This window comes from Odocoileus virginianus, chromosome 10 (genome assembly GCF_023699985.2).
Source record: "Odocoileus virginianus isolate 20LAN1187 ecotype Illinois chromosome 10, Ovbor_1.2, whole genome shotgun sequence".
Classification (NCBI taxonomy): Eukaryota; Metazoa; Chordata; class Mammalia; order Artiodactyla; family Cervidae; genus Odocoileus; species Odocoileus virginianus.
Genome location: NC_069683.1, coordinates 40221205 through 40246527, shown reverse-complemented (window position 1 = coordinate 40246527; position 25323 = coordinate 40221205). Strand labels below are relative to the sequence as shown.

General features: G+C 34.9%; 1 protein-coding gene across 10 annotated transcripts in view; it reads left to right on the top strand.

The window, feature by feature from the left end:
• The window catches only part of SOX6 (SRY-box transcription factor 6), a 765792-nt gene that overhangs the window by 292085 nt on the left and 448384 nt on the right, over positions 1-25323 (top strand). Inside the window, exon 1 of one of the 10 annotated variants that reach the window (XM_020904548.2) lies at positions 5207-5291. The exons of 8 other annotated variants lie outside the window; for them this stretch is intronic. The gene's annotated coding sequence lies outside the window, so the exon portion shown is untranslated. Of the gene's footprint in view, positions 1-5206; positions 5292-16173; positions 16249-25323 lie in introns of those variants that run through there. One more of the 10 variants, XM_070473422.1, reaches the window with a different exon arrangement.

Sequence of the window (25323 nt, the reverse complement as noted above, 5' to 3'; positions counted from 1 at the left end):
AAGCAGTTTGTATTTTTCTGGTTTATTTCATATCCTTCCTCTGTGTAAAATACTTCTAACAAACATATTTACTTGTAGGATTTCTTTCCATGTTTTACGGCCCACTCCTATAGTTTTCTCTGATTTCACTTCATTTGTACTCCCATAGTATTTTGCATTTCTCTTTTTTGTACTTTTTATAATTTGTCTTTTTTAGTAATTTCTGTGGATATTCCTTAGTTTCTAATAAAAAGTCGTTTTGGGGGGGCAGGGATATCAAGTCAGATTCATCTTAAATAACTTACATGACTACATAGTACCTACTATTCAATAAGCACTCATTATATACTTACTGAGTTAATTAAAAATTGCAAAAATCCACACTCTCAATCCTTTTAATAAATTACCTAATATGTGTTGCTTTTCTTAAATTTAGCTTCTCTTATACATGTTGATTGCTTTTACTGCTTCTATGCTATCCTGGGAGTTAGAGAAGAAGTAATTTCTTGAATTTGCAGATGAGTTGAATAAAACATTAAAAAATGTGAAGTTAGTTATTTATTGAGCAAAATCTAGTGCATGTAATGTTGGAGTAGGAAAAGAACTGACATGTCACCCTCACCATTACTGTTTATATTTCTTCTATTCACCTTTGGAGTGGGGACTGTGCTTGGTTTTTTTTTTTTTTTTTTTTTGGTATCATCTCCAGCACAATAGTTTGCTCATAGTCAGTGATCTGAACATATGCATAAAATGAATATTGCCTTTGATGCTTCAGCTATTCTTTGCCCTTTCATTCTCTCCTGACTTTATGTACATTTATGCTTCCCTTCCATTTTCTCATGTAAAAATCCTTCTTTCACAAAGGCATTTGATGATAACATTCAAGATACAAATGGACAATAATAGTTTAATATGTTTAATATATTATTCTTTTGTGGCATATTCATTTAAAAATGTAGACATATTTTCAAATAAAAATTAAGATGAATGAGTTAAGTTATATGGGAGCTACATTCAAAATAAAGTTGTTGGTTTGCTTGACCTCATAAAGAAATATGTTTTTACCTGGGCTCCAGAACAGTATTTGTAGTTTTCAGGGACCCATGAATAGAAATTTCTAGAAACAGTAGCTGAAAATAGGCCTCTATAAATCTTTGCAAGTGTTCTAAGAATTTAAACCTAACAATGGCTAAAGATTGAAAGAGTACATTGGGATAGCTGGCTCTGAAGTAAGGGAATGGAACTAAAATTATCAAGGGAAAAATTCTTTTGTTCTCATTTGTCTTAAGAATGGCTAGTGTCATAACTTTTGTTCATCTTTGGGACTGCTAAAAGCAGTTCAAAGAAGTCTTTGCAACTATTATTGCCATGAAGAGTTTGCAGTTGTTTTTTTTTCCCCCTGAAGTTACCTCACTGTAATAATTATTGGAAAAAGAAACTCATAACTAACAGATCACTTACTATATTCCCTGTCTAGCATTTTCCCTGGAAAAAGAACCCTTATTTTCTTTTGGGGAACAACTTTCTTTCATTTTTGGTAAATATGATTGAGGTAAAGCTATTTACCTTCCCAAATCATGGGGAGTGGGCATTCCATATTCATGGCCACACAATTTGTTCAGAAATAAGCATGTTATCCAAGCCATCCCAATGGGACTTAATCTGGGATCTTTTCTGGTATTACTGGGAAAGGATCATAGTCATTTTACTGTGATTGTTAACCTGGTTCTGCTAGCCATCTTTGCCCTTGAAGTAGAAGAACCTGCCTGAGAGAAGAAGAGAGACCAACTCCTAATTACATCACTTAAGCACTGGATCCAGCTGTGCCAGAAGCCAAGACTTTCAATTATGTTGAGTCAATAAATTATTTTTTGATATGACTACTTTGAGTTGGTTTTTTATCACTTAAAGCTACAAGTGTTCTAACATGCAATCAGAATTGCACAACTGACACACGACTCATAAGGTGGATGTATACATGCGATTTGGAGAAATATTTTTATATCCATTGATTCATCTCATATATGTAATTTATTTATTCCACTTTAATTTCCATGAGTGTGAATGAGTATGGGTAATATGATGAAAGTCATTACAGTTTAAATAAGAATAGTTTCTACTATAGTAATTTTAGTATAGCCAAAAAAGAAAGTGCAGGTGAAGTGATATAGCTTGATAAGTTCCAGACTTTAAGTTTATATCGTTTTGAAAATAGAACAAGTTTATGATTTTTTTTATAGGTTAAAAAAGCAATTTTCCTTTTTCCTAAATAAAAGTAGTTGAACTTTTTATTCACTTGTCTATTGCAGTTAGATTCACACCTTGGGCAGGAAATGGAGAGAGTACTTTATCTACCTATGCTCTGAAGGAATAGCCTCTGTTTGTTACATTTTCATGTTAATTTTATTCATTAATATATAATTCTACTTAAAATAAACTTTAATGGATTTACTTCAAATTAGAGATCTTCTCATGAGTTTGGAAATTACAAAATGGAAATGGATATTACAGTACAAATTTTACTGTTTTCTTAGAAAAAATTAATCTGAATTTGAAAGAAAATTTACTCTCCAAATATAGTTATACAAATTCTACTTGACTTTGGTAAATTGCATTTAAATTGATAGTGTTTTAAATTTATATTTAATACATAGGCTTTTAGGAGGTTTCCATTTTATTTGTCTTTCACATTGTTTGAAATATCTATGTAAAGAGTAGGTTGATATTTGACCATCTCTCTTAAAAACGTGCTGGACCATTTTATAGTATGACATTATTGCTTAGAAAAATTAAAAAAGAAACATTAAAATAAGATTCTTGGTCTTCTTTCTTTCCTTCCTGCCATTTAAGGATTCATAATTGCAATCAATTTGGTCTTTTTACTTGGCAGACCTTAAGTGCCAAGGTCAAAATTGGCACTGATTTCTCTCTCATTCTTATAGGTTACAGATGTGTTCCTCAGATTAAAAGGCCTCAGATCTTAGTCTCTTGGGTATTGATATTCTCATTAGGAAATTATCATGTTCAGAAGTTAGGGTGCTAACTAGTTCACAAGAGTAAGGTCTTCATTAGAACTATTTTGAGACCAGGTCAATGTTGTGGAAGTCATAACCTTTAAGAGTTCTTACAGACAAAAGCACATTTGGTATGGCATGCACACTTAGTTGCATGAGTGGATTTCTGAGGTAGTGGATTTTGAAGTTTTATTATCTATCATTCTGAAGGATTTCTCTTTTCCTCTAATGACCTCCAACTTTGCAGCCCACATCAAATAAAATTTAAAATGAGTAAAATTTCTGGGAAAAGCCTGTTTCTAATATCCACTCCTCTCTTCTTACTATAAGCTTTCTATGTGGTGATCTCACTCTCTTTTCAGTCACTCACTGTCTATTTATTTCCCCTACCCAAACCTGCTCACAGGATAGTATACTGTAGTGGTCACATACACCTTCATTATTATTGTTATTTGGTTAAATTTAAAAGTCACATTTATATTAAAACAATAGGAAAGAAGATATGGTTTCACATTGTCCAGTCATTCAATAGAATTTTTCTTTTTTAATCTGTGAACATGTGGTGTTCTTGGCAGATTTTCTGAACCATCTAGGATTATTCGGATTAAAACATATTTATTCTTGATGGATTTTCATTTATACTATAAAATTAGTTATTATTTAATAGATTTTTGCATTTGTGTTCATAAATGAGATATTTAAAGTTTTCCCTTCTTATAATGTCTTTATTTTGGAATCAAGGATATTTTGACTTTATAAAATGAGTTGGAAGTCATATACATCTTAGTGTGAAAAGAACTCATAGTATTACCTCTACTAGAGACATTTAAGTTTAAACTCTAACTAGGAGGAAAAATATTTTATCCTTAAAATATTTTGAAACATCAACCTAAGATAGCTGCTTTTTGGTGGAGAGGGTTGTGAATTTGTGGGGGAATTTGGGGATAGAGAAAATGTTGATGAAGCATGGAAGTTGCCTGTATAGTCTGTGTCATAGCAGTGCAGTTACTTTGGTGTTTATCTCTGGATATTTTTGGCAGACCTGTGGGGTGATCAGTGGGATGAGAGGAGAGCAGGTTGATGACATTGATTAGGGAATATATTATCAGAGAATGCGTAACTGAACACTGAAAAAGTCTCCGAACCAAAGGTGAAGCTGAACATGATTGAGATTGAAATACATTCCAATTAGTCTATTTATGTCCTTTAGTGCCCTTTAATAGGCAAAGTGATAGAGCTTCTCTTTCAGGCCCCACAATTACCCCATTGGTTGCATTAAGCCGTTTATGACATCTTTCTTCCTCCAAGTTTCTCCTTGGAGTTAATTTTAGTCAGATTTTAATCTCTGTAAAAAAGTCTGAGAAGTTAGGCATGGCTCCACATATAATTTGATCTTTGTTTCATCTCATTTTATCCTATGAAAATAGTTCAACACAAATGTTAAAAACTCCCAAGTTTGGGCTTTCTGAGTATCTGGTATGAATACCAGTGCAGTATTTTACAAAAGAGGTGCTTACTTTCTTCTGTCTTTATCTATTCTTCTAAATGTATCACAATTTAATTAAACATAGAGCTTTTGAGCACTTATTGTATACCAGGTACTAGATATTCAAAGATCATGTTCTTAAATTTGGGCTTTCTGAATTCTGGTATGACTACTGATGGCAGGTTCTTACCAGAGAGGTGCTTACTTTCTTCTGTCCTTATCTATTCTTCTAAATGTATCACAATTTAATTAAACACAGAACTTTTGAGCACTTACTGTATACCAGGTACTAGATATTCAAAGATCATGTTCTTAAGTTTGAGCTTTCTGAATATCTGGTATGGCTACTGATGGCAGTTTCTTACAACTCCTTAAAAGGTGCTTACTTTCTTCTGTCCTTATCTATTCTAAATGTATCACAATTTAATTAAACACAGAGCTTTTGAGCACTTACTTTGTACCAGGTACTAGATATTCAAAGATTACGCTCTTAAGGAGTTCGAGCTTTCCTTTTTCATCCTTGTTTTCTAGGGCCGTTTCCTTTTCTGATATTGAGGTGCTTTTGTTTTTTTCTTTTTGCCTTTCTGTCAAAACAAAGAGACTTTAAAAGGAACTTTTGAGTTAAACTCAAGCTGCTTCTATTGAGAAGTATTAGTGCAGCTCTCTGAACTTGGGCCTATTGTTTATTTAGAACCCAGTGTTAATGAGGGCACAATGCTTGTCTTGATTCTTATATGGACCCTATTAGCTTTGCTCTGTTCCATGGCCTTGGATCACTGCTATAATGATTAATACTTGCTGAAGACCAGGTGAGAAGATTTGGTTGATCAAAATATTAGAAAACCAGTGCAAACTGCATTCTTGCCAGTTATCATCCTTGTTTATAAAAGGCAAATGATAATTGAGGGCATCACTTTTAAACAAAATTACTACTGAAATGAGTTTGTACAGGAATGTGGAAAAACAAAGGGGGATTAAAAGGCATTTTATTATGCTATTTTTTTTTTCTGTTCTTCATTAATTATGTAATTCTTAGGCTAGTTTTCTCCATGTAATTTAGTTTCCTTTTTAATATCTTTGGATCCAAGATTGAGCTCTGCTGGCCTTTCTTTCTTTCTTGTTGTTTGGGTGTTAGCGCCAGCATCGGCCGCACTCATTGTCAGTGCTGGCTCGAATGAAGGAATGGCTGAAGGCTCCTTTTGGAGACCCATTTCACTGGTCATTTTAATTGCTCACAGGGATAATTGTTGAGTGATACTATATAGGATAGTATCTCCTTTGCCACAGGGGTTAGGAATTCTGCCCAGTAATCACTCCTCCTAATGGACGAGTGTTTCTGCGTGGAAAGACTGGTAACTGGCTCTAGGTATCTCCCTAGAACTATGTGTAAAGGCCCCTGCCATATTAACTATGGAAAATTTATGTAGCCACCATGAATACTTCATTGATCTTTTGCTTCGTACGGCCAGAAATAGAGAATTTGTAGAATTTAAAATTAGTTTCTTAATCATCTTCTCCTAGGAGATACTCTGTCATATAGCCCTGTGAGAGTAAAGATTTTCTTTGCTTTCCTTTTTCACAGTCAGAGAAATTAGAAAAACAATCGGGATATGAATGCTAAGGGTCTGGCTTCAGGAAAAAAAATTTTTTTTTTTTTATAAAAAGCATTGCTATTGTGGCTATGTCTGCTGTGCTGAATGACTGTGATATACTGTATGCTGATATTCTGTGAAGTGGGACATTTATGTTTTCTGACATGTAGTGAAGAAAATTCTGGGTACAGCATCCACTAGATATTTCCTCAGACTTAGCTGCTTCTTTGGATGGAAGTGAGCCTTCTGAGATAGAGGTTTGTAGTTTTGAAACTTTTTATCAAAGAATAACTGAGTCACAACAAATTGGTAAGCAGAAATAAATGGTGAAGGTTATATTTTAGAATTAACTGTAATTTTGAAGTTGGAAATCAATGGATATAAGTGAGGTGAGGTTGTTAATTGTTTTCTTTTAAAATGTTTTTGTCACTTATTGAAATAAAAATATCAGTTTTGAGTAGCCACCTAGACTAAATTAGTTAAAAAGGAACAAAGCAGAAACTTCTACTTAAGAATTTGGGGAATCATCAAAATGACCTGGACCTCTTTGCTAAGATAGGTTGTCTTAAAGGCCCTGATTCTTCTTCATCCTTCTTTATATCTGTGACCTTTGCCATGAGACTTTGCCCTTTCTACTCTTGATAGGGCATTCTGTCTCACCTCTTGCTTCTGGGATCCATCACTTAACTTGCTTTGGCCAATGGCATGTTAGTAAATGTGATGCAAGTAGAGGTTTGCAAAAAGCACTTGTGCATTTCTATTTACATTCTTGTCCTTGTCTGTCCACAAGAGAGGAGAAAGCCTGGGCCTGTATGCTGAAGGATGAGATATATAGAGTGGAGTCACAATACTCTAGCTGTCCTATCAAAGGCCATTCTAGGCCAGACAAAAGCCAGCCAACTGTAAGACATGTTGGTGAGCTCAGTTAAAACCAGAAGAAATACCCAACTAGTCTTCAAACACATGAACTAAACAAATGCTTTTATTAAGCCACTGAGTTTCAGGGTGGTTTGAACCTACAGCATTCTTGTGGCTATAAAGAAGTGAAACAACCTCAGGTGGTTTTAGAGACTCAACTGAGCAAATGTCACAGATGATCCTGAGATTTTTCTTGTTGTTCCAAAAACAATATATGTTTCACGCTGATTTCAAGAAATTAGTAGATCCAACCACTCAGTGATACTTGGGTAAGATTTGATTTAAGGTGGAATATGTTTTCTTGGCAGGTTGATTTTTGGAACTCTGGAAATAACCCCTCCTCCAAGAATGTTTTGTTGTTTAGTCTGTAAGTCGTCTGACTCTCTGTGACCCCATGAACTGTCACCTGCCAGCCTCCTCTGTCCATGGGATTTCTCAGACAAGAATACTGGAGTGGATTGCCATTTCCTCCTTCAGGGGATCATTCCAACCCAGTAATGGAATCTGCATCTCCTGCTTGGCAGGTGGATTTTTTTTTTTTTTTTTTTTTTTTTTTTACCACTGAGCCACCTGGGAAGCCCCACCTAATGTATATATTCAGCTAAGTTTTGTTAGACTTACAAGGGCACGGAATCATTCAGTCCATAAAGAAAGACAAGGCAGAAAATGATAGTGCAAGTAATTGAGTTAAATTCATATGATAAGAAACATAAATGCCAATATATCTTTTTTCCAGAGCAAATTTTGACTAGAGGGAAGGGCGGTGGTGGGTGGAGTCAGTAAAACGGGGGAAGTATGAGGCTAGGAAAAGGAAAATTGGATTTACTTTGGATCATTTAGAGACAGAGTAGTATAAAAGTAAATGTGATTGAGGACTGAGCTTTAAAACCTTAACTCCCATTTTTATACTCTGTAAGTGCAATGTATTAGAGTGAGGGAAAGATCTGAGGAAAAAGAGCAAGGAGATAGTGTTGTTAGGGGCATGGTAGTTTAATTCTTTGTGCTTTGAAATCAAAAGACTATTGTCTTTTCTATTTTCAGACTCTTTATATAGTGTTGCTATTTCATTCACTTTCTTTTGTGGTGGAAATAAGTCTGCTTTTTAGTGAATATATAAAAAGTAGCTAACTGAGAATCAGAGGCGCCTGGACCAAGGCAGGCATTGCTGAACACATCTTAACAGTTATGGCCCTGCATTCATCTGGACCGGTACTCAGAGAAGGGGTGCTGTTGCATAGGGGATCTGCACTTGGTTAATTCATCATATTACTTGGAAAGGTCCTTATTATTTTGCACAGCAGTGTGGTCACCTGGCGGTAGGTCATTAGCATTTTAGTCTTCTTTTCTGCACAACAATGTACAACATGCTAATTAGAGGATTCTGAAAGCTAAGTAACCTGTTTTAAAATCAGACATTTTAATTTGCAGCTTTAATGGCTGTTTTTATAATAACTGGCTTTATTGGGGGTAAAAGCACTTCTCATGTTCCACTAGCAAGGCAGAGTATAACAGAAGCTGACAAAATTAAAAACCTCATAATGCGACCTTTGCCTGGGATAAAAGGCTGTTTCATAACAATTTCCTTTTGTTCTTTGTTTAAGCCATTACTCTAAAAGGAGCCTCCGATTAATCTAAGTAAATGCATCATTACAGTACTAATCCATGTCCTTCTGTCAGTGTCTGTTTTAATTAAATAAGAAATGCTAGCAGAAAGATATCACGCACAAAGCTGTGATTGGAGAAAGCAGCACTGGTTGATCAGGGAAAGATTAAAAAGGGCTTTACTGTTTTGTCCATTTGCATAGCTCCAGATGCCACAGTGTTTCAGGTTGAAAGAAAACTTACAAAAGAGTTTAACACATTTCACTCTTATAGATTTAAAATAATGGGATTTACCAATGAAATTCTAATCATCCAATTTATCACATGTTAGACATTCCAAAGCAAGGAGCAGAACAGCTTGGGGTGTGTCTTTTAAACCTTTTATGCAATGTTGTATTGTATCTGTGAAAACATACCTGCCCAATTTGCATGTGTTTCTTCTTATTTTGGGTGACATTGATGGTGAAACCTGATTGTGGATATATACAATGTGATTTCCCCCCCTCTTTTTATAGTATCTTGCAACTTCTAACCTATGCTTTTTTTTTTTTTTTAATGGTTTTCTGTTGATAATATGTTAGGAATTTGGGTACTTAATTGGTTGTTAAGAATGAAAAGTAAGTTTAATAAACACTTACAAAATGCATGTATCTAGTTATTATTGCTACACTGAAACGCAGAAACTCTCCTTAGCAGTAGAGTTGCAGAATTCCCGTGGTGAGGGCTTTCTTCATATACGGGCCATTATTTGATGTAATGAAAAGAGAAAGTGTGCAACACTGAGATTGTTAATTAATTTAGCCTAACAAGATGAAGATAAATGAAGCAAAGAACAGACTGAATGAAGCAAGAGGTCTTATTTACAATTTAATACATTTTTATATAATGCAGATTTCACCTGTTAAAAAACAAACAGACCCCACCTCAAATCCCTATTCACAAAAAAGTATACTCCCTCCCACCACAATTCAACCCTAAAATCCTGACCTGACTTTATAGGAAACATGTACTGTGACTCCCAGTTCGAAGATAGTTTTACAGTGTGTAAACAGTGCTTTTCTACTGCTACGAATTTTATACTAGTTAACCTTTAACTTCGGTATTTTATTTTTCTTGCTATAGACTGGGATGACCATAAGAATAATTATCCAGAAACCTTCGAGTTTCTTCTCCTCCATGTTATCTATCGTGAGACACCTTGGCACGGTTATTTAATAATCATTTTATTTTAATCCTCTTTTTACCAAAGGAAAGAAGCCCAAAAGTGAGGGGGGAAAAGGAGCTGTGAGCCTTTTTACATGTGCTTGAATCTGTAGCGATTGTGCTGAATTCCTAAATTAGCATTATTTTTAAGTCTTTCTTCAGAGATTAATGAGCTTTACCCAGTATTTGACCTTTTATCATTCTTGCTTTCTGCTCAGAAGTACTTCCTTCCTTCCTACAGTAGCTAGAAAAGACAGTCTCTTATCTTACGTTACTGTAGGCAGTGGTAACAGGGCTCTCCACAAATGGTGTTATTATGGTCACTATGTTTTTATCTCAGGGGTCACGAACAAATCCATGCAACTGCTTCTAAGGATTTCAATAAATAGGACTTTTTATCCAGACAATCGCCTTTTATGTTACTTTTAAACAAAACTACTAGTCCATCAAGAGTTTCAAAAGAAAACAATTCTGCAGAGTGCCGGTATGGCCGCACAGACCAATCATCATGGCACCCATTCTCCAGTCCTTTATTTTTCAAGTCCACAACAATAGGTTGTTGATTCAATGGACAAGACCAGAACAATTAAGTTCTCTGTTTAGCAGCAGTGCAGCATTTTAATGCCCTTCTCTAATAATGGTCTCATTATTGTTATTCTAAGACTGGGCCTCAGGAGGAGGAATATTTGCTGGAGGTACGTCATTATTTTGCAAATTTCGATTAGCTCATCATGTTGTCTGTAGTGTGAAAATCGTAGCTAATTAGGGCAGCCAGTTAGACTACCAGCTTTTGAGCTTATGAGTTAAAAGGTAGCATACTTGATAGGCCAGTGATGTGAAAAAGGTGGTAAAAAGGAGGATTAGAGCAGTTGCCTTAGTAACTCCAACTTCCATCTGTGAGGGAACAATGGACTTGTGTTTCTCCCCCACCTTGGTGTAAAAATTGGTTTTGTTTTGAAAGGACAGGGTTCTTTTTATGACAATCTGGAATTCAGCCCAACTGAGTGTAGTTTTAGTTGTTAGGAGAGACCATTGGGGATAGGAAAGATGGAAGGTCATGGAGCTTCAAGGACATGAAAGGTTGTTGTCTCATGTAACAATGGCAGATTGTTTTGTTTTTTTTCTAATATTTCTAGCCAGCCCCTAAGTCAGGTGATGGAACAAATACCTACAGTTTAGTCAGGTGAAACAGGAAAGGGCGGGGGAAGGAAAGGAGAAAAATGGGGTAAGAAAGAGTTCGTACTTTGTTTTAAAAAATGGGGGAGGGGTAACTTCAATTTGCTTTTATTAAACGAAGTGATATTTCTCTGTCACTATCTCTGAGATTCCAGTGTGCTTTGGATGGTTTGCCTCTGTGGGCCCTCACATCTCTGGGAAGCTCTCCAATGTGTTAGAAAATGTGATTTAAGCTTTCTTCCTGAGCTCCCAGGAGGACCAGTGATGTGATACTTAACAATAAATTTAGTTGTTGTAGCTTTCTCACATTATTGGTGTTCTTAAAAGGTTTTCCTTCAAAATGCACACTGAATAAAATGAATGATAAATATGAAAGAATTTGTTTCACCACTCTACAGGGTTTTATCATAAATTCTATGACTTTCATCACAGAAAGTTTACAGGAAACTGTTTAGATGTTGCTGCAATAGCAGCACAATTTTTTCTCTCTGTTCACAAGAAAATGCCACAATTTTAAGAGCTATTGGAGCTTTTGTATTACAGAGGAGGTGATAAGGATTGAATATGGTGCTATTTCTTTAAAAGCCTAAAAACCAAATCACTCTGGATTTAAAATGCCTTTATTACAGCAAAATAAGTGTCTTCTGTTTCTCTTTCATATCAATATTAAAACATTTGATATGTGTGCTTATGTGGGAGCTCCTGTTTGTGTATATGTGTATTTGTGTGTGTGTGTGTGTGTGTGTGTGTGTGTGTGTGTTTAGAATCAGAAAGTATAGGAATACTAAGTTTTTAAGCAGAAAGATCATCTTTTGATGATCAAAGGAATCTTCATATTTCTCCCTCTCTATTGTCCCCAAACAACCCTTGTGTAATTGAAGCTGGACTTGGTCCAGGGGGCTAGGGAGATATTCAGATTCTTTGAATCCCAGGTCTTTGTTTTTTCACTTTTTCTAGCCAACTGTCCTTATTGCTGTAGCTTTTCTTTTTCTGAGAAACTGCATTCATTTAATTTATTGTAAATACTTCATAGACTTGAAATAATAGCATCATGAAATTGTGGTGTTTAAGGGCTTTTGAGATCAGCTAGTTCAATTCTTGTATTTGCAAAATAAGAAAAGTGAGACCAGAATGTTGAAATGACTTGCCCAAGGTAACTCAACTAGTTGAGGTAGACAAATAGATGCCATTTGCTATACTACTTAAATATAGAAACTTGAAATCAAAGGAAGAATGGAGAAACATTATAGGAACATACTGAACTTTCCTTGTCTTTTAGTGGTTGAGGGAAATTGAAATAAGACTAACATCAGGGGATGATGGTGGTGAGGTTACAATTCAGATTAGGTTTTTCTTTTGAAACTTTTAAAGTTCCATTGTAAATAAATGAAACTTTTTTTTCCCGACAGCCACCCCCCCCAAAGAAAACCCCATATATAACTGGGGAGAGATGTACCCTAAAGCTCTAGCATAGCACTCAGAAACTGTAAACTTTCTTGATCCAAGCACTGTGTGAAATACTTTCATACACATTATTATAATTTAGAGTTTAAACACTTTTTCTTTCCAGTGTGGCAAATTAGTTAACTGTTCTCTTTTTTAGTTTTTGCAGCTATAGAAAGGGACCTGATGTTATTCAACTGTATTAGATGTTGTGAGACGTAAGTCAGTAAATGATTGAAAAATGCAGTATACATTTGAAATTATATGAGTGAAAATTTGTGCTTTTTCCAAACAGATATCCTGAGGCAAATATAAACCATAATATTTAGATCAACGTGTATGTCATATTTTAATTTTGGAACAGATTAGAACATATTTAGAAAAGTTGGACTATAAAACATAAAAGATAAAATAAAATAACCTGTCATTTCATCTCATTATTTCATAATTAAAAATATACTCCCTAGTAACATTTTGGTATATTTCATTTCAGTCTTTTATCTATGTGTGTATGAGAAGAAAGGACATGTGTAGCTCATTTACTGCCCTCTCTTCGATGCCCAGAACAGTATGTGGCTCATAGTAGCTACTTGAAAAATAGTTATTGGGGAAGTTAAAAAAAAATAAAAATAGCATCATACTGTATATACATTTTTGTAATTAAGAAGTAATTTTATTGGATTTTGCCATGTCTTCAAAAATGTGATTTTTTTCATGACCATATCATATACCATGGTTGTACCACAGTTTGTTTTACCATTAAATTATTGATCTCCAACTTTTTACTATTATAATGTGAAAGTTAATTTATAAGGATGTCTTTCATTTGTTATTAAAGTGGTAAAAATTTTAAATTGATGATAAAAATCCTTTAGGATCATAGAGCCCCACCAAACCCCATCACTTCTTTCAAGTCTTAGCTTAGATATTATCTTCTCTTTCCAGGTCAACCTTGACCACCCTGTTTTAAAATTGTAGCCCTCCAAACATTTCTTAGCTCCCTAAGCATGTCTGTTTTTTTAAATAGCCTTTATCAACTTTTAACATACTATATAATTTGTATGTCTGTTGAATTTGCCATTTCCCCCTTATATTTCCTAGAATATAAGCTATAGGCAGTGGAGAATTTTTTGCTGTTTCTGTCAGTTATATTCCCCAGTGTCTTGAACAGTATCCAGAACATAGTAGATGCTCAACAATATTTGTTGAATGCATTTATTGAAACTTAACAAGATGGAAACGTCTATTTTTAAAGTCAAGAATCAATCTCTTTTCTTTCACATGGGCAACTCTTATCAACTAATCTGTGCACTACTGGCCAAGGAATTCTGTTTTCTCGATGCTCAATTGTACAGATTTTCCAGTTAAATTAAATCATAGCACTTGACTGAATCTTGGATAGGCCGTACTGGATACAGTCTCTATGTCTTGCAACAATGTCCCCAGCTCTTGCCACTTGAAGTCACTCTGAACTCCAGCTTTAGGGAGATAGTTCTGGATGAGAAATGTCACCAGTGTCACTCCAAATGATCCTTTTCCTTGTCTAGAAGTCCTTTTGGTAAGACTTCTAAGGTTTGGGTCTGATCTGAGTAAACTCAGGTTAACCTGATTACTTTTATTTTGGGATGATTTTAGCTTATTCTGCTTCTAATATTGGTCCTATTCTTGAAATTTCTTAGGGACGACATTTTGCAAACTCCTGTTTACTTCTTTCGGTCTATACGGTTTATGTGTGCTGTGTGTACTTAGTCGCTCAGTCCTGTCCGACTCTTGCGATCTCATAGACTGTAGCCCGCCAGGCTCCTCTGTCCATGGGATTCTCCAGGCAAGAATACTGGAGTGGGTTGTCATGCCTTCCTCCAGAGGATCTTCCTGACTCTCAAGGATTGAACCAGGTCTCCTGCATTGCAGTCGGACTCTTTACCAACTGAGTTACAAGGGAAGGTGTTTTTATTTAAAAATAATGTAAAACAAAAAAAAAATCATCATTAATGTCCTTTGTGGAAAAGTGTTAATTATAATCTTTAGATACTAGCAGTTTATATAGCTATAATAATCCCTTACCTTTAGTGTTTATAGTTTCAAAGCTCTTTAGTAAATATGGTCTTAATTATCAAAATAATCTTAGATGCACAGCTCATGTTTATTATACCCATTTAGGGACCAATGCACAGAAAAGTTTGGATACTTAATCTAAAACATAAATTTAGGAAGTGGTAGAGAAACCACTAGAATCCAAGTCTTCTGAGTTCTATTAGTCCAGTAGTGTTTCTCTTTTAGCCATTTTACCTTCTCTCCAGGTTAAATAATCACCGTTCTGTTGATGTTTCTTAATAGATCCCATGAAAATAAAAACAAATTATTAAAATTACACCTTTTTCCATTTTATTTTACCTTGTTTACTATTCCGATTCTCAAGGACTTTTCTTTAGCTTTCTATGGTTCTTCTTTTTCCGTAGTCATTATATTTTCCTTTATTATGACTATTAACATGGGCTTTTTTAGCAATTGTAAAGCCACTGACTGCCATGTGTGTCTTTTTGCCTTTTAACGAGTTGTTCATTTCACATCTCTAGATAAGACGAAGCGTGTTCTATTGACCATAATAGGTATCGAGCAAACTCATAGGGGTCCACTGAGATGCAAACAGCCTTGGGAGAAAGTTAATATAGTAGACAGTGCATTAGGTAAAAGATTGGACAATGAACACTATCAAGTGGAGTTCATGTATGTGGAAGAGAGGTACAAAACACAGGATTAAAGTGTTTCATGAGACAAAGCAAGAAAAGTCTGAGGCAAGTGGTAAGAGATTTAGGCAGCTAGGCTATAGGCATCAAGTGGAGTTAAAGGACATATTCCAGTTTCTGAGTAGTCGGCAAGTAGAGGGTTACCAAGTTCACAGAAGGGTCATGGTCTTAGATGGACTAGTGCACTCAGGTATAGCAAAACAAGTAGAATCTAGTATTGGAATGAAAGCAAAAAATCAGAGTCAAACTAGCAGCAAGTGATTAATTTCATTCTGAGTTCCAAGAGATTGGGTTGGAGTCTCTATCGAATGAGGTCAGAAATGGTCCTAGAGCAGCGGCTCTCAAATTTTTAATATATGTAAGAATCACCTGGGGTGCTTTGGATTTCTGAAGCAGGGCCCAGGTGTATGTATTTTTAACAAGAGCCCCAAATTTTTTTCTGTTGCAGGTACTACTGATCACGTTTGTAGAAAATTGGCATAAAGCCTGCGATGGTACTTATAGTAGGTTAAGGGACCCAGTAATCACAAATCTTGAGAGAGGATGCATTTAAATGTTGAAAGTCAGACCTTTCTACTAAGAGAAAAATGTATCTGTTTTTCTCAGAGCTGATTTGTATTTATCTACATGTAAGAAGGCAGAAAACTTGGGCTGATATGTACTCGACTGATATGTATGTATTGTAAGCCTGTTATGTTTTTCTCCTTATGTATATTGTGTATGTTACTTGTTTATGACCTGAGTGCTTTTGTAATATCCATCATAAAGATTTGTACCTTTTAGTGTAAAAAAAGTAAGGCTGACTGTTCTTTTGTACCTAATCTAAACTGTCTCTCATTTTTACTTTCAATTTGTTATCTGCATAATTGAATTTCCTCTTTTATTTCCCGAGTCATAAATTGATTAGCATGAATTGGGCAGACTGCTGTAATGCTAAGGGTTAACCAGAAGAGAATTACAAATGAACTATCTAGAAAGTTGATTATTAATCCAGCTAGAGAAGAAATATCCTTTTACTTAGCAAGAATGAGTATCTGAAGAGCTGATAATATTGTTCAGGCAGTGAGGTGGAATGGCAGAGCTTGGTAAGTAAAACAAAACTTGAGATTAATCTTTTATATCAGTTTAAAAAATTCCTAGAATGTTGATATATTTAAATATTTAAATCTAATATGAATTTATAAGCTGCTGGAACAAATCTAAAAACTTCCAAATGTGTTTGTATAGACAATCAGTATAAGTTAACTGAAAAGTATTTACATAAGTAGATAAGTATATTTAATTTTGAATATTTATAAAAATATGTGATTAGATTTGTGATTAAGAACAAGGAAGTGGGTATGGAGGAATGATTGCTTTAGAATGTTAAGTCCAAACCTCATACTGAAGAATATTGAGTGACAACTGTTGTTGTTTTCTCACAAGATCAAGTTCTGGATTCTTAGATATGAAAATAAAAATATAATTTAAAATATAATATTTGCATAAAGATTCAGTGAGATATTTTTCAGACTTATAGGTGACAAAAATTGTCATAAGTTCTCTATTTTCTAGGTCCTACTACTCATTTCACCCTGATGTTTAATTTAAGGACCTTTCTAAAGACAGTTTTTATTGTATTTGTGAATTGGAAGGGAAGAGAAATGAGAGGATCTGTGCTATTTGTACAAAGAAAATTAAGTGAAAAGATATGATTTTAATAATGTTCTTCCTTCAAAGACTGCTCCTCCTGTTGTAGAAGAAATTTTGATGTCAACATTCAATTCTATAAGATTGAATTTTCCCATAAATTACTTGATATTACAAAAATGAGCCTTTTAAACATAGTATGGACCATACTGAATATTATTGCAGGTTTGTGCAGTATTAAATCATTCCAATGTAGTATTGTACTTAGAAGTTAGTAAACTTATTAAAATTGTGCACCAGCAAATGAAGAATTTTAACCTTTCCTTTAAAAGTGTTTTTTTAGTGGCAGTAAAAAGGCCTTGACATTTCATTATTTAACATTCACATAAGCACAGAAAAAATGTTTTTAAAAAGCTATAAGTATTAAAAGTATGTGTTTTATGTGTACATGTGTTTATGAATACATTAAGTATATATACATTCAAAATACCAGAGCACCATTTGGACATATACACTCAGCTTTTTTTTTTCATTGTTCTAATGTTGTGACTCATATTTAAAACTGGGAATATTAACTATAGTAAGTGAAATAATGTGGACAATAGTTTAAAATTTTTGAGCTCTTGTGCACTAAATGCTGTGTTAAATGCCTTATGTCATTTAATCCACATATTATTTCTGTGGTTGTTGGAAAACTACAAGGATTGTAATGTATGCTACAACAAAGAGTAAAGTAATTGAAGAACCTTTTACATCTGATGTAAACGTCTAGAAAATAAAGGCCCATGAAACAAATTGTATAAGAGAGGAGATCCTTAAATTCTATGTGCTTATCTTTCTCAAAATTGAGAAGATTTAATATGATCATGGGAAAGAATAATAGAAGATTAGTCAGTGATTCTTAGCAATCACTAATTCTTTAAACAACCTTTTATTATGAAAATTTTAGTTGTTTAAAAATGTATAAATAAGCTAAAATACTATATATTTATAAGAAATGAAACATTACTAATGCAGTCCAAATCTTCTGTGAATTTTTTGTCTTCCTCTCTTTATGCTAGAGGCAACCATTTTTTTGAATTTGGTATTTGTCATTCTCATGCTTTATATTTATACTTAAATTTCATATTCACTATGTATATGGAGGAAAAACTCTACTTAATCATTCTTAGAGATTTAGGATAGACCTTTTCTTGGCTTCCTGTTACACTTTAATTAAAACCAAAATCCTTAACACAATATGCAAAGCTCTGGTCCCATATAATGTGACCCTTGCATTACCAGCCTTAGCTCTTGCCTTTTTCCTAATGACTCTCTTTGATTCAGCTGGTTTCCTGAATCTGCACTCTCCAAGTTTTTTGCTGCTCTAAGGACTTCATGTTACGCTATCTTCTCAACTGCGATATACTTCTCCCCACTATTCTTCAGAATGAGTTCTGCTCATTCTTCAGCTCTCTGTTTAAATGTCATTTCCTCAGAGAAACCTTCCCTGATCCTTCCAATTCAAATCTTGTTTGCCTGCAAAGATCTCACTGCAAACCCTTTAATAATAGGAGATATTGCAATTTCAAATTATGTATTTATTTGTTTGATTTTTGTTTAATGTTTGTCCTTCACCCTGGATTCAATTATTTTATTCTCATGTTTCCCCTTATCAACATGGTTTTGTACATTACAGGCATTCATAGATATTTGTTGTTATCAAGAGAGGAATGTAGTGAATGAAGAAGAAAGGGAGATTGAGAAAGAAAACTACATATAGAGTCTGTGGGTTAGTTGATCTATACTGTTAAGGTTAAATTATGCAACATGAATCTAGTTTAAGAGTAGGGTGAGAGAGGTGGTAGGGACCTTGTTTGTTTTTTAAATCTAGTTGCAGAATGTATCTATTATCCATTGTTGCCTCTTGTTTTTCAGTGCAGTCTTTGACTTTTGTGTTCTCATTTTTGGGACTCTGCATTCTTGAACTGAGCTTTAAAGTTGTAAACTTGTAGAGCAGCCCCAGCATCTATAATATTAGTGTGGAGATGCTATAGTGGGCTCTAAAAATCTGGGAAAATTTCTGACACACAGTTGAGGAAATACATATGGTACTTTTGCATAAGAAAGCCATGAGGCCCACTTATAAGAGTTTTCAGCTGCGTGACTATAACTAAAGTAGTCTTAGTAGTGACACTTGCCATTATAATGGTAGGCAGTCTGATTTTTTAAGGGGATTTTAGAAAAGATTATAAAAAAGGAGAAAAGAAAATGAAATCAGTCTGAAAGGAGGACTAAGGTTTTCAAAATATCTGAATATACTTATGCTGTACTCTGTAAATCTTTGCTGGCATTTGTAATTAAAATCCAAGGCCAAAAGATGATTCTGAAATTTTTTTTTTTGGTTGTTGATATGGGAAATGGAGACAAAAAAGGGGATAAAAAAGAGAATTTAATTAAAATGTCTTAGTGTTAAAAGGAGGGGATTTGTAGAGTGTCTCATTTGTGGTCATAGAAGGTGCCATTATTAGTAATAGTGTACCTTACATTTTTATTTTTATTACTCCTTACACTTTTTAATGAACTTTTTCATATATTATCTTATACATTTCTTTCATTAACCCCATGAGATAGTTAAAATGGGGGTTTTATCATCTTCAGTTTATAATGAGGAAAACTAGGAATGAACAGAAATCAGAGAGAAGCCAAGACTAAGACTTAAAAACAATCCCAAGGTTTAGTTTTGTAGGCAAGACTAATATTCACTCTACTTCTACCCTTCCATAAAGGATTGGAGGGTATAATTAGGTTCGTTTAAGGACTAAGATCATTGGGGTGGATGTCCTCTATAGCAGTGGTCTCCAACCTTTTTGGCACCAGGGACCAGTTTCTTGGAAGACAGTTTTTCACACACTGGGGGTGGAGATGGGGCATGGTTTCAGGATGTTTGAAGTGCATTTACAGTTATTATACACTTTATTTTTGTTATTATTACATCATCTCTACCTCAAATCACCAAGCATTAGATCCTGGAGGTTAGAGACTCTTGCCCTATAGGTTTCCTAGACTTAAATGTTTAGTTTTTTTCTAATTTCCTAAAGTTGTAAAGTAGTTAAGCATCTCCAGCAAATAAAACTGAAATGGCTAAATGCATATAGTTAATAGATACACTGCTAAGCCTATTCTAAGTTAAGGCTTTCTGGGTGAAGTAATCGTTTCCTGATATCGTGTGATATCAGGAGTCCAGTCCTCTCCTGATATCTTAGGGTTCCAAGAATCAGCAGACATGGAGTTTATAAGAATGAAATGCCATAACATTTGAAGTAAATAAATTGTAGATTAAATAAAAGCATGTGATGAAGCAGCGGGTACACAAGCCCCTTGAATGGAAACCTGTCATTTGAACTGAAGATGGACATTTTTTGGCACTCGTTGAAAATATTTTTTTTAAAAGAACAAGTGGAAGGCAATGTGTATATTGCATTTATGCATGTGTACATGCAGGTGGAGGGGTATTTCTTTGAGAACAAAGAAATACTAGCAGGTATTTGTAATGATTAGCCAAGAAAACTGTTTGCTGCATTTAAAGTAAAAGCCAAACCTTGTATTTTTCAATTGGGCAAAGAGCCTAGTTGCAGAGAAATTCAGATTCTTACTCTTTCTGGGCCAGCAAACAGAAGCCTCCCTTAGGTTAAAGGAACCAGAAATGTTCACTCTGAACTACAGAAGTCTCAAGAGAATCTAATATCTATCCTAAGATGGATAAATTGCTGCTGTAGGGGAATAGTGTGTACTGTGGAGAACCAAACCCAAGTTATCAGGTGAAAATCACAGGGAGCCAGAGTCACAGGAACAGCAGAAGAAAAGATTTGTAACAGCTACAGTTGTCTAAAAATGGGTTGAACTTTTTTGTTGATATAGTGAAGGCCTTGCTACTGGGAGGAATTGGGAAGAAAGATTAAAGTGTTGGATTATAGCAAGTTTTTAAGTATTGATGTTTCTAAGATGTGCTGTATATGTTAACTGGCTAAGACAAGGATGTGAGTCAACATAGCAAGGATATATTCTTATGTGAAGCCAAGGATGAATGTCATGAAGGCCAGGTTTACTTTCTGGGATGCTCAGCTCTATTTACTCTAGTATGTCAGTTAAAAAATTCACCAATTTTTATCTATAGACAGCCATTTGATGCCTAAAATTGTCCCAACTAAGACCTTTAAACTTCACAGCTATTCTCAAACCTCAGAAGAACTGGCATAAGAGAATGAAATTGTATTATAAGGGAGAAAAAGAGAAATCTGTAAGCTTCTCCATTGGGTCCAGATATAGAGAAGAAGAATTTATTAATAATATGATTTAGGGAGAATAAATAATAAAAAATCACTAAATTCACTAAATTACCTTTAAAGGCTCTTGAACTTTAGTACATTAATAAGATAAAGGATGACATTTTTAAGCACCTTGGAGATTTTCTGTTAAGTTTCTTCATATTGAGGTAGTGCTTTCATTTGAACAATTAAACATATTTAACAATTAAAAAGTAATACACAAATATATTCTTGTTCTAGAGTACCTTGCATATAGTAGGAAATCATTAAATGTTACTTGAATGAATAATTTTTGAAAAAAGTGAAGGAAATTTTTTTAATGTCTCTTCTCACCTTGGATTCTATTTCTCCTCCCCAAACATATTTACTGTTTTCAATCTGGTTTATATCTTTCCAGACCTCTTTCTATATAATGATATACATATATACACAATTATATAGAAATGTACAATTTTATTTTTTTAAATTAATTAATTAATTTTTTTCATTTATTTTTATTAGTTGAAGGCTAGTTACTTTACAATATTGTAGTGGTTTTTGCCATAGATTGACATGAATCAGCCATGGATTTACATGTGTTCCCCATCCTGACACCCCTCCCTCCTCCCTCCCCACTCCACCCCTCTGGGTCATCGCAGTGCACCAGCCCCGAGCACTTTTCTCATGCATCCAGCCTGGACTGGTGATCTGTTTCACACTTGGTAATATACATGTTTCAATGCTGTTCTCTGAGATCATCCCACCCTCGCCTTCTCCCACAGAGTCCAAAAGTCTATTCTATACATCTGTGTCTCTTTTTCTGTCTTGCATATAGGGTTATCATTACCATCTTTCTAAATTCCATATATATGTGTTAGTATACTGTATTGGTGTTTATCTTTCTGGCTTACTTCACTCTATATAATGGGCTCCAGTTTCATCCATCTCATTAGAACTGATTGAAATGTATTCTTTTTGATGGCCGAGTAATATTCCATTGTGTATATGTACCACAGCTTTCTTATCCATTTGTCTGCTGATGGGCATCTAGGTCGCTTCCAATGTCCTTGCTATTATAAACAGTGCTGCGATGAACATTGGGGTGCACGTGTCTCTTTCAGATCTGGTTTCCTCAGTGTGTATGCCCAGGAGTGGTTTTTTAAGGAATCTCCGCACTGGTCTCCATAGTGGCTGTACTAGTTTGCATTCCCACCAACAGTGTAAGAGGGTTCCCTTTTCTCCACACCCTCTCCAGCATTTATTGCTTGTAGACTTTTGGATAGCAGCCATTCTGACTGGCATGTAATAGTACCTCATTGAGGTTTCGATTTGTATTTCTCTGATAATGAGTGATGTTGAGCATCTTGTCATGTGTTTGTTAGCCATCTGTATGTCTTCTTTGGAGAAATGTCTGTTTAGTTCTTTGGCCCATTTTTTGATTGGGCCATTTATTTTTCTGGAAATGAGCTGCAGGAGTTGCTTGTATATTTTTGAGATTAATCCTCTGTCTGTTTCTTCATTTGCTATTATTTTCTCCCCTTCTGAAGGCTGTCTTTTCACCTTGCTTATGGTTTCCTTTGTTGTGCAAAAGCTTTTAAGTTTCATTAGGTCCCATTTGTTTATTTTTGCTTTTATTTCCCAGGCAAGAATACTGGAGTGGGTTGCCATTCCCTTCTCCAGGGGATCTTCCTTAACCAGGGATCAAACACAGGTCTCCTAGGCATGCTGCTGCAGCTGCTGCTAAGTCGCTCCAGTCGTGTCCGAATCTGTGCGACCCCATAGACGGCAGCCCACCAGGATCCCCCGTCCCTGGGATTCTCCAGGCAAGAGCACTAGAGTGGGTTGCCATTCCCCTTCTCCAATGCATGCATGCATGCTAAATCGCTTCAGTTGTGTCCGACTCTGTGCGACCCTATGGACAGCAGTCCACCAGGCTCCTCTGCCCACGGGATTCTCCAGGCAAGAATACTGGAGTGGGTTGCCATTTCCTTCTCTCTCCTAGGCATAGAGGAGTGAAAAAACATTATATTATTTACTCATTCATTAATGAAACAGAAGAAGTCTTTATTATCAGAGGATAATTGGTAGTGAGAAAAGGCCACTAATTTTATCCAATTAAAATTGAGTGGGGATAACAACTATAAACTCTGGAAGAAACATGAAAAACAACTGTTTGAAGATACTGGAGAACAATCCAAAGCAGGCTAAATCTTCAGAGGAGATGACATTTGGAAGAAGGGATATTTGGGTAAGTTTGCCATTTCAGGGGTTTCAGTATGAAGGTAGGCTCAGTTTATAAAACTCCAGTAGAAAAACTAGCAGTCTTTCTGGTCTGGGGAACTAGTAGAACAGACTTTGGAGCAACCACAACTGTTGGGAAGTGAGAATGTAATTCTGGAAAAGAAAGAGTCCCAGAAAGTGACTCCTAAATTCTATGTATAAATTTTGCCCCAGCCTCTGACTGATCTGCAAGCCATACATGCTCAGGACAGGTGTTAAGAGCTCACATAAGGCTTAAAAGAACTAAATAGATATTTAAGCTGCTGCCCATTGCAGGTGAGACAGAATGTGCAGTTTGAGTCTAAGCAAATAAGCTTTTGGCTAAACAAACAAAAAGTGACACTCTTTACAGCACTATAAAAGAATCCAGTCTCCATGACATAATGGTCAAGATATCTAAGCACAGGTGAAAATCGTTCAGTCATGTCTGACTCTGCCACCCCATGGACTATACAGTCCATGGAGTACTGGAGTGAGTAGACTTTTCCTTCTCTAGGGGAATCTTCCCAACCCAGGGATCAAACCCAGGTCTCCTGCATTGCAGGCAGATTCTTTACCAGCTGAGCCACCAGGGAAGCCAGAATACTGGAGTGGGGTAGCCTATCTCTTCTCCAGTGAATCTTCCCAACCCAGGAATTGAACAGGGGTCTCCTGCATTGCAGGCAGATTCTTTACCAACTGAGCTATGAGGGAAGCTGTGATATCTATGAATAATCCCAAATTACTCAACAAAGACTGGGGAAAGTGTTAAATAATAGGTCATTTCAGCAGACAGATAGAATTTTCAAAAGATCCAGATGGGAACTTAAAACTGAAAAAAAACTGAAAGATGATATCTGAAATGAGACTAACTTGATGGGCAAATCAGTAGAATAAATATGACAGGGAAAAGCTAGTGAAATTGAAAATAGATCAATAGAAATTATCTGATATAAAGAACATAGAGAAAAAAATTAAAAATGAATATAGCACTAGGGATACATAAAACATTATTAAAAGTTCTAATGTATATAAATCCAAGAAAAAAAGGAGAGCAATATTAGGGTAGAAAAAAATGCTTGAAGAAATAGTGGTTCCAAATTTCCCAAATTTGGTGAAAGATATAAATTTACATATTTAAGAACTTCAGTGAACTTCAAGTAGGATAAATGCAAAGAAAAACACACTAGACACATTGAAATAAACTGCATAAAGCAAAGAAAAATGTAGAGGTAAAGTCTTTTTTTTTTTTTCTGATAATGACAGAAAACAGAGAATATAACTTACCAACATTGAGAATGAAAGAGGAATTGTCAGAGAAGAATTTAGAGATTATAAACAGACAATAGAAGGTGTTATAAATATCTTATATCAAAAATGTACAGTGTACCTTGGAGATATTGTAGATTTAGTTCCAGACCACTGCAATAAAGGTAGTATCACAATAGTCACACAATTGTTTTTTGGTTTTTCAGTGCATATGAAAGTTATGTTTATACTATATTGTAGACTATTAAGTGTGCAGTAGCATTAAAAATACTTTATTGCTAAAACATGCTAATCATCATCTGACAATCAAAGTTGCCTCAAAACATCAGTTTGTAGAAACTACAATATTTACTAAATGTAATAAAGCAACATGCAATAAAAAGAAGTACACCTTTACTACTTAGAAGAAATAATAAATTCCTCAAAAAACCCCCCAAAACCAGAACTTGCTAAAACTGACACAAGATGAGACAGAAAACCTAAATAGCACTTTGTTTATAAAAGACATTGCATTTTAAATTAAAAAATAGAACTTTTTATTAAGAAAACTTTGAGTCCAAAGTGGTTTCACTGATGAATTCTGTCATATATTTAAGAAATAGCATCAATCTTACCTAAACTCTTTCAAAATATAGAGGAAGGAGGAATAATTTCTACCTCTCAAGTCTAGTATTACCATAATACCAAACCTGACAAAACATTACAAAAGGCAAATTT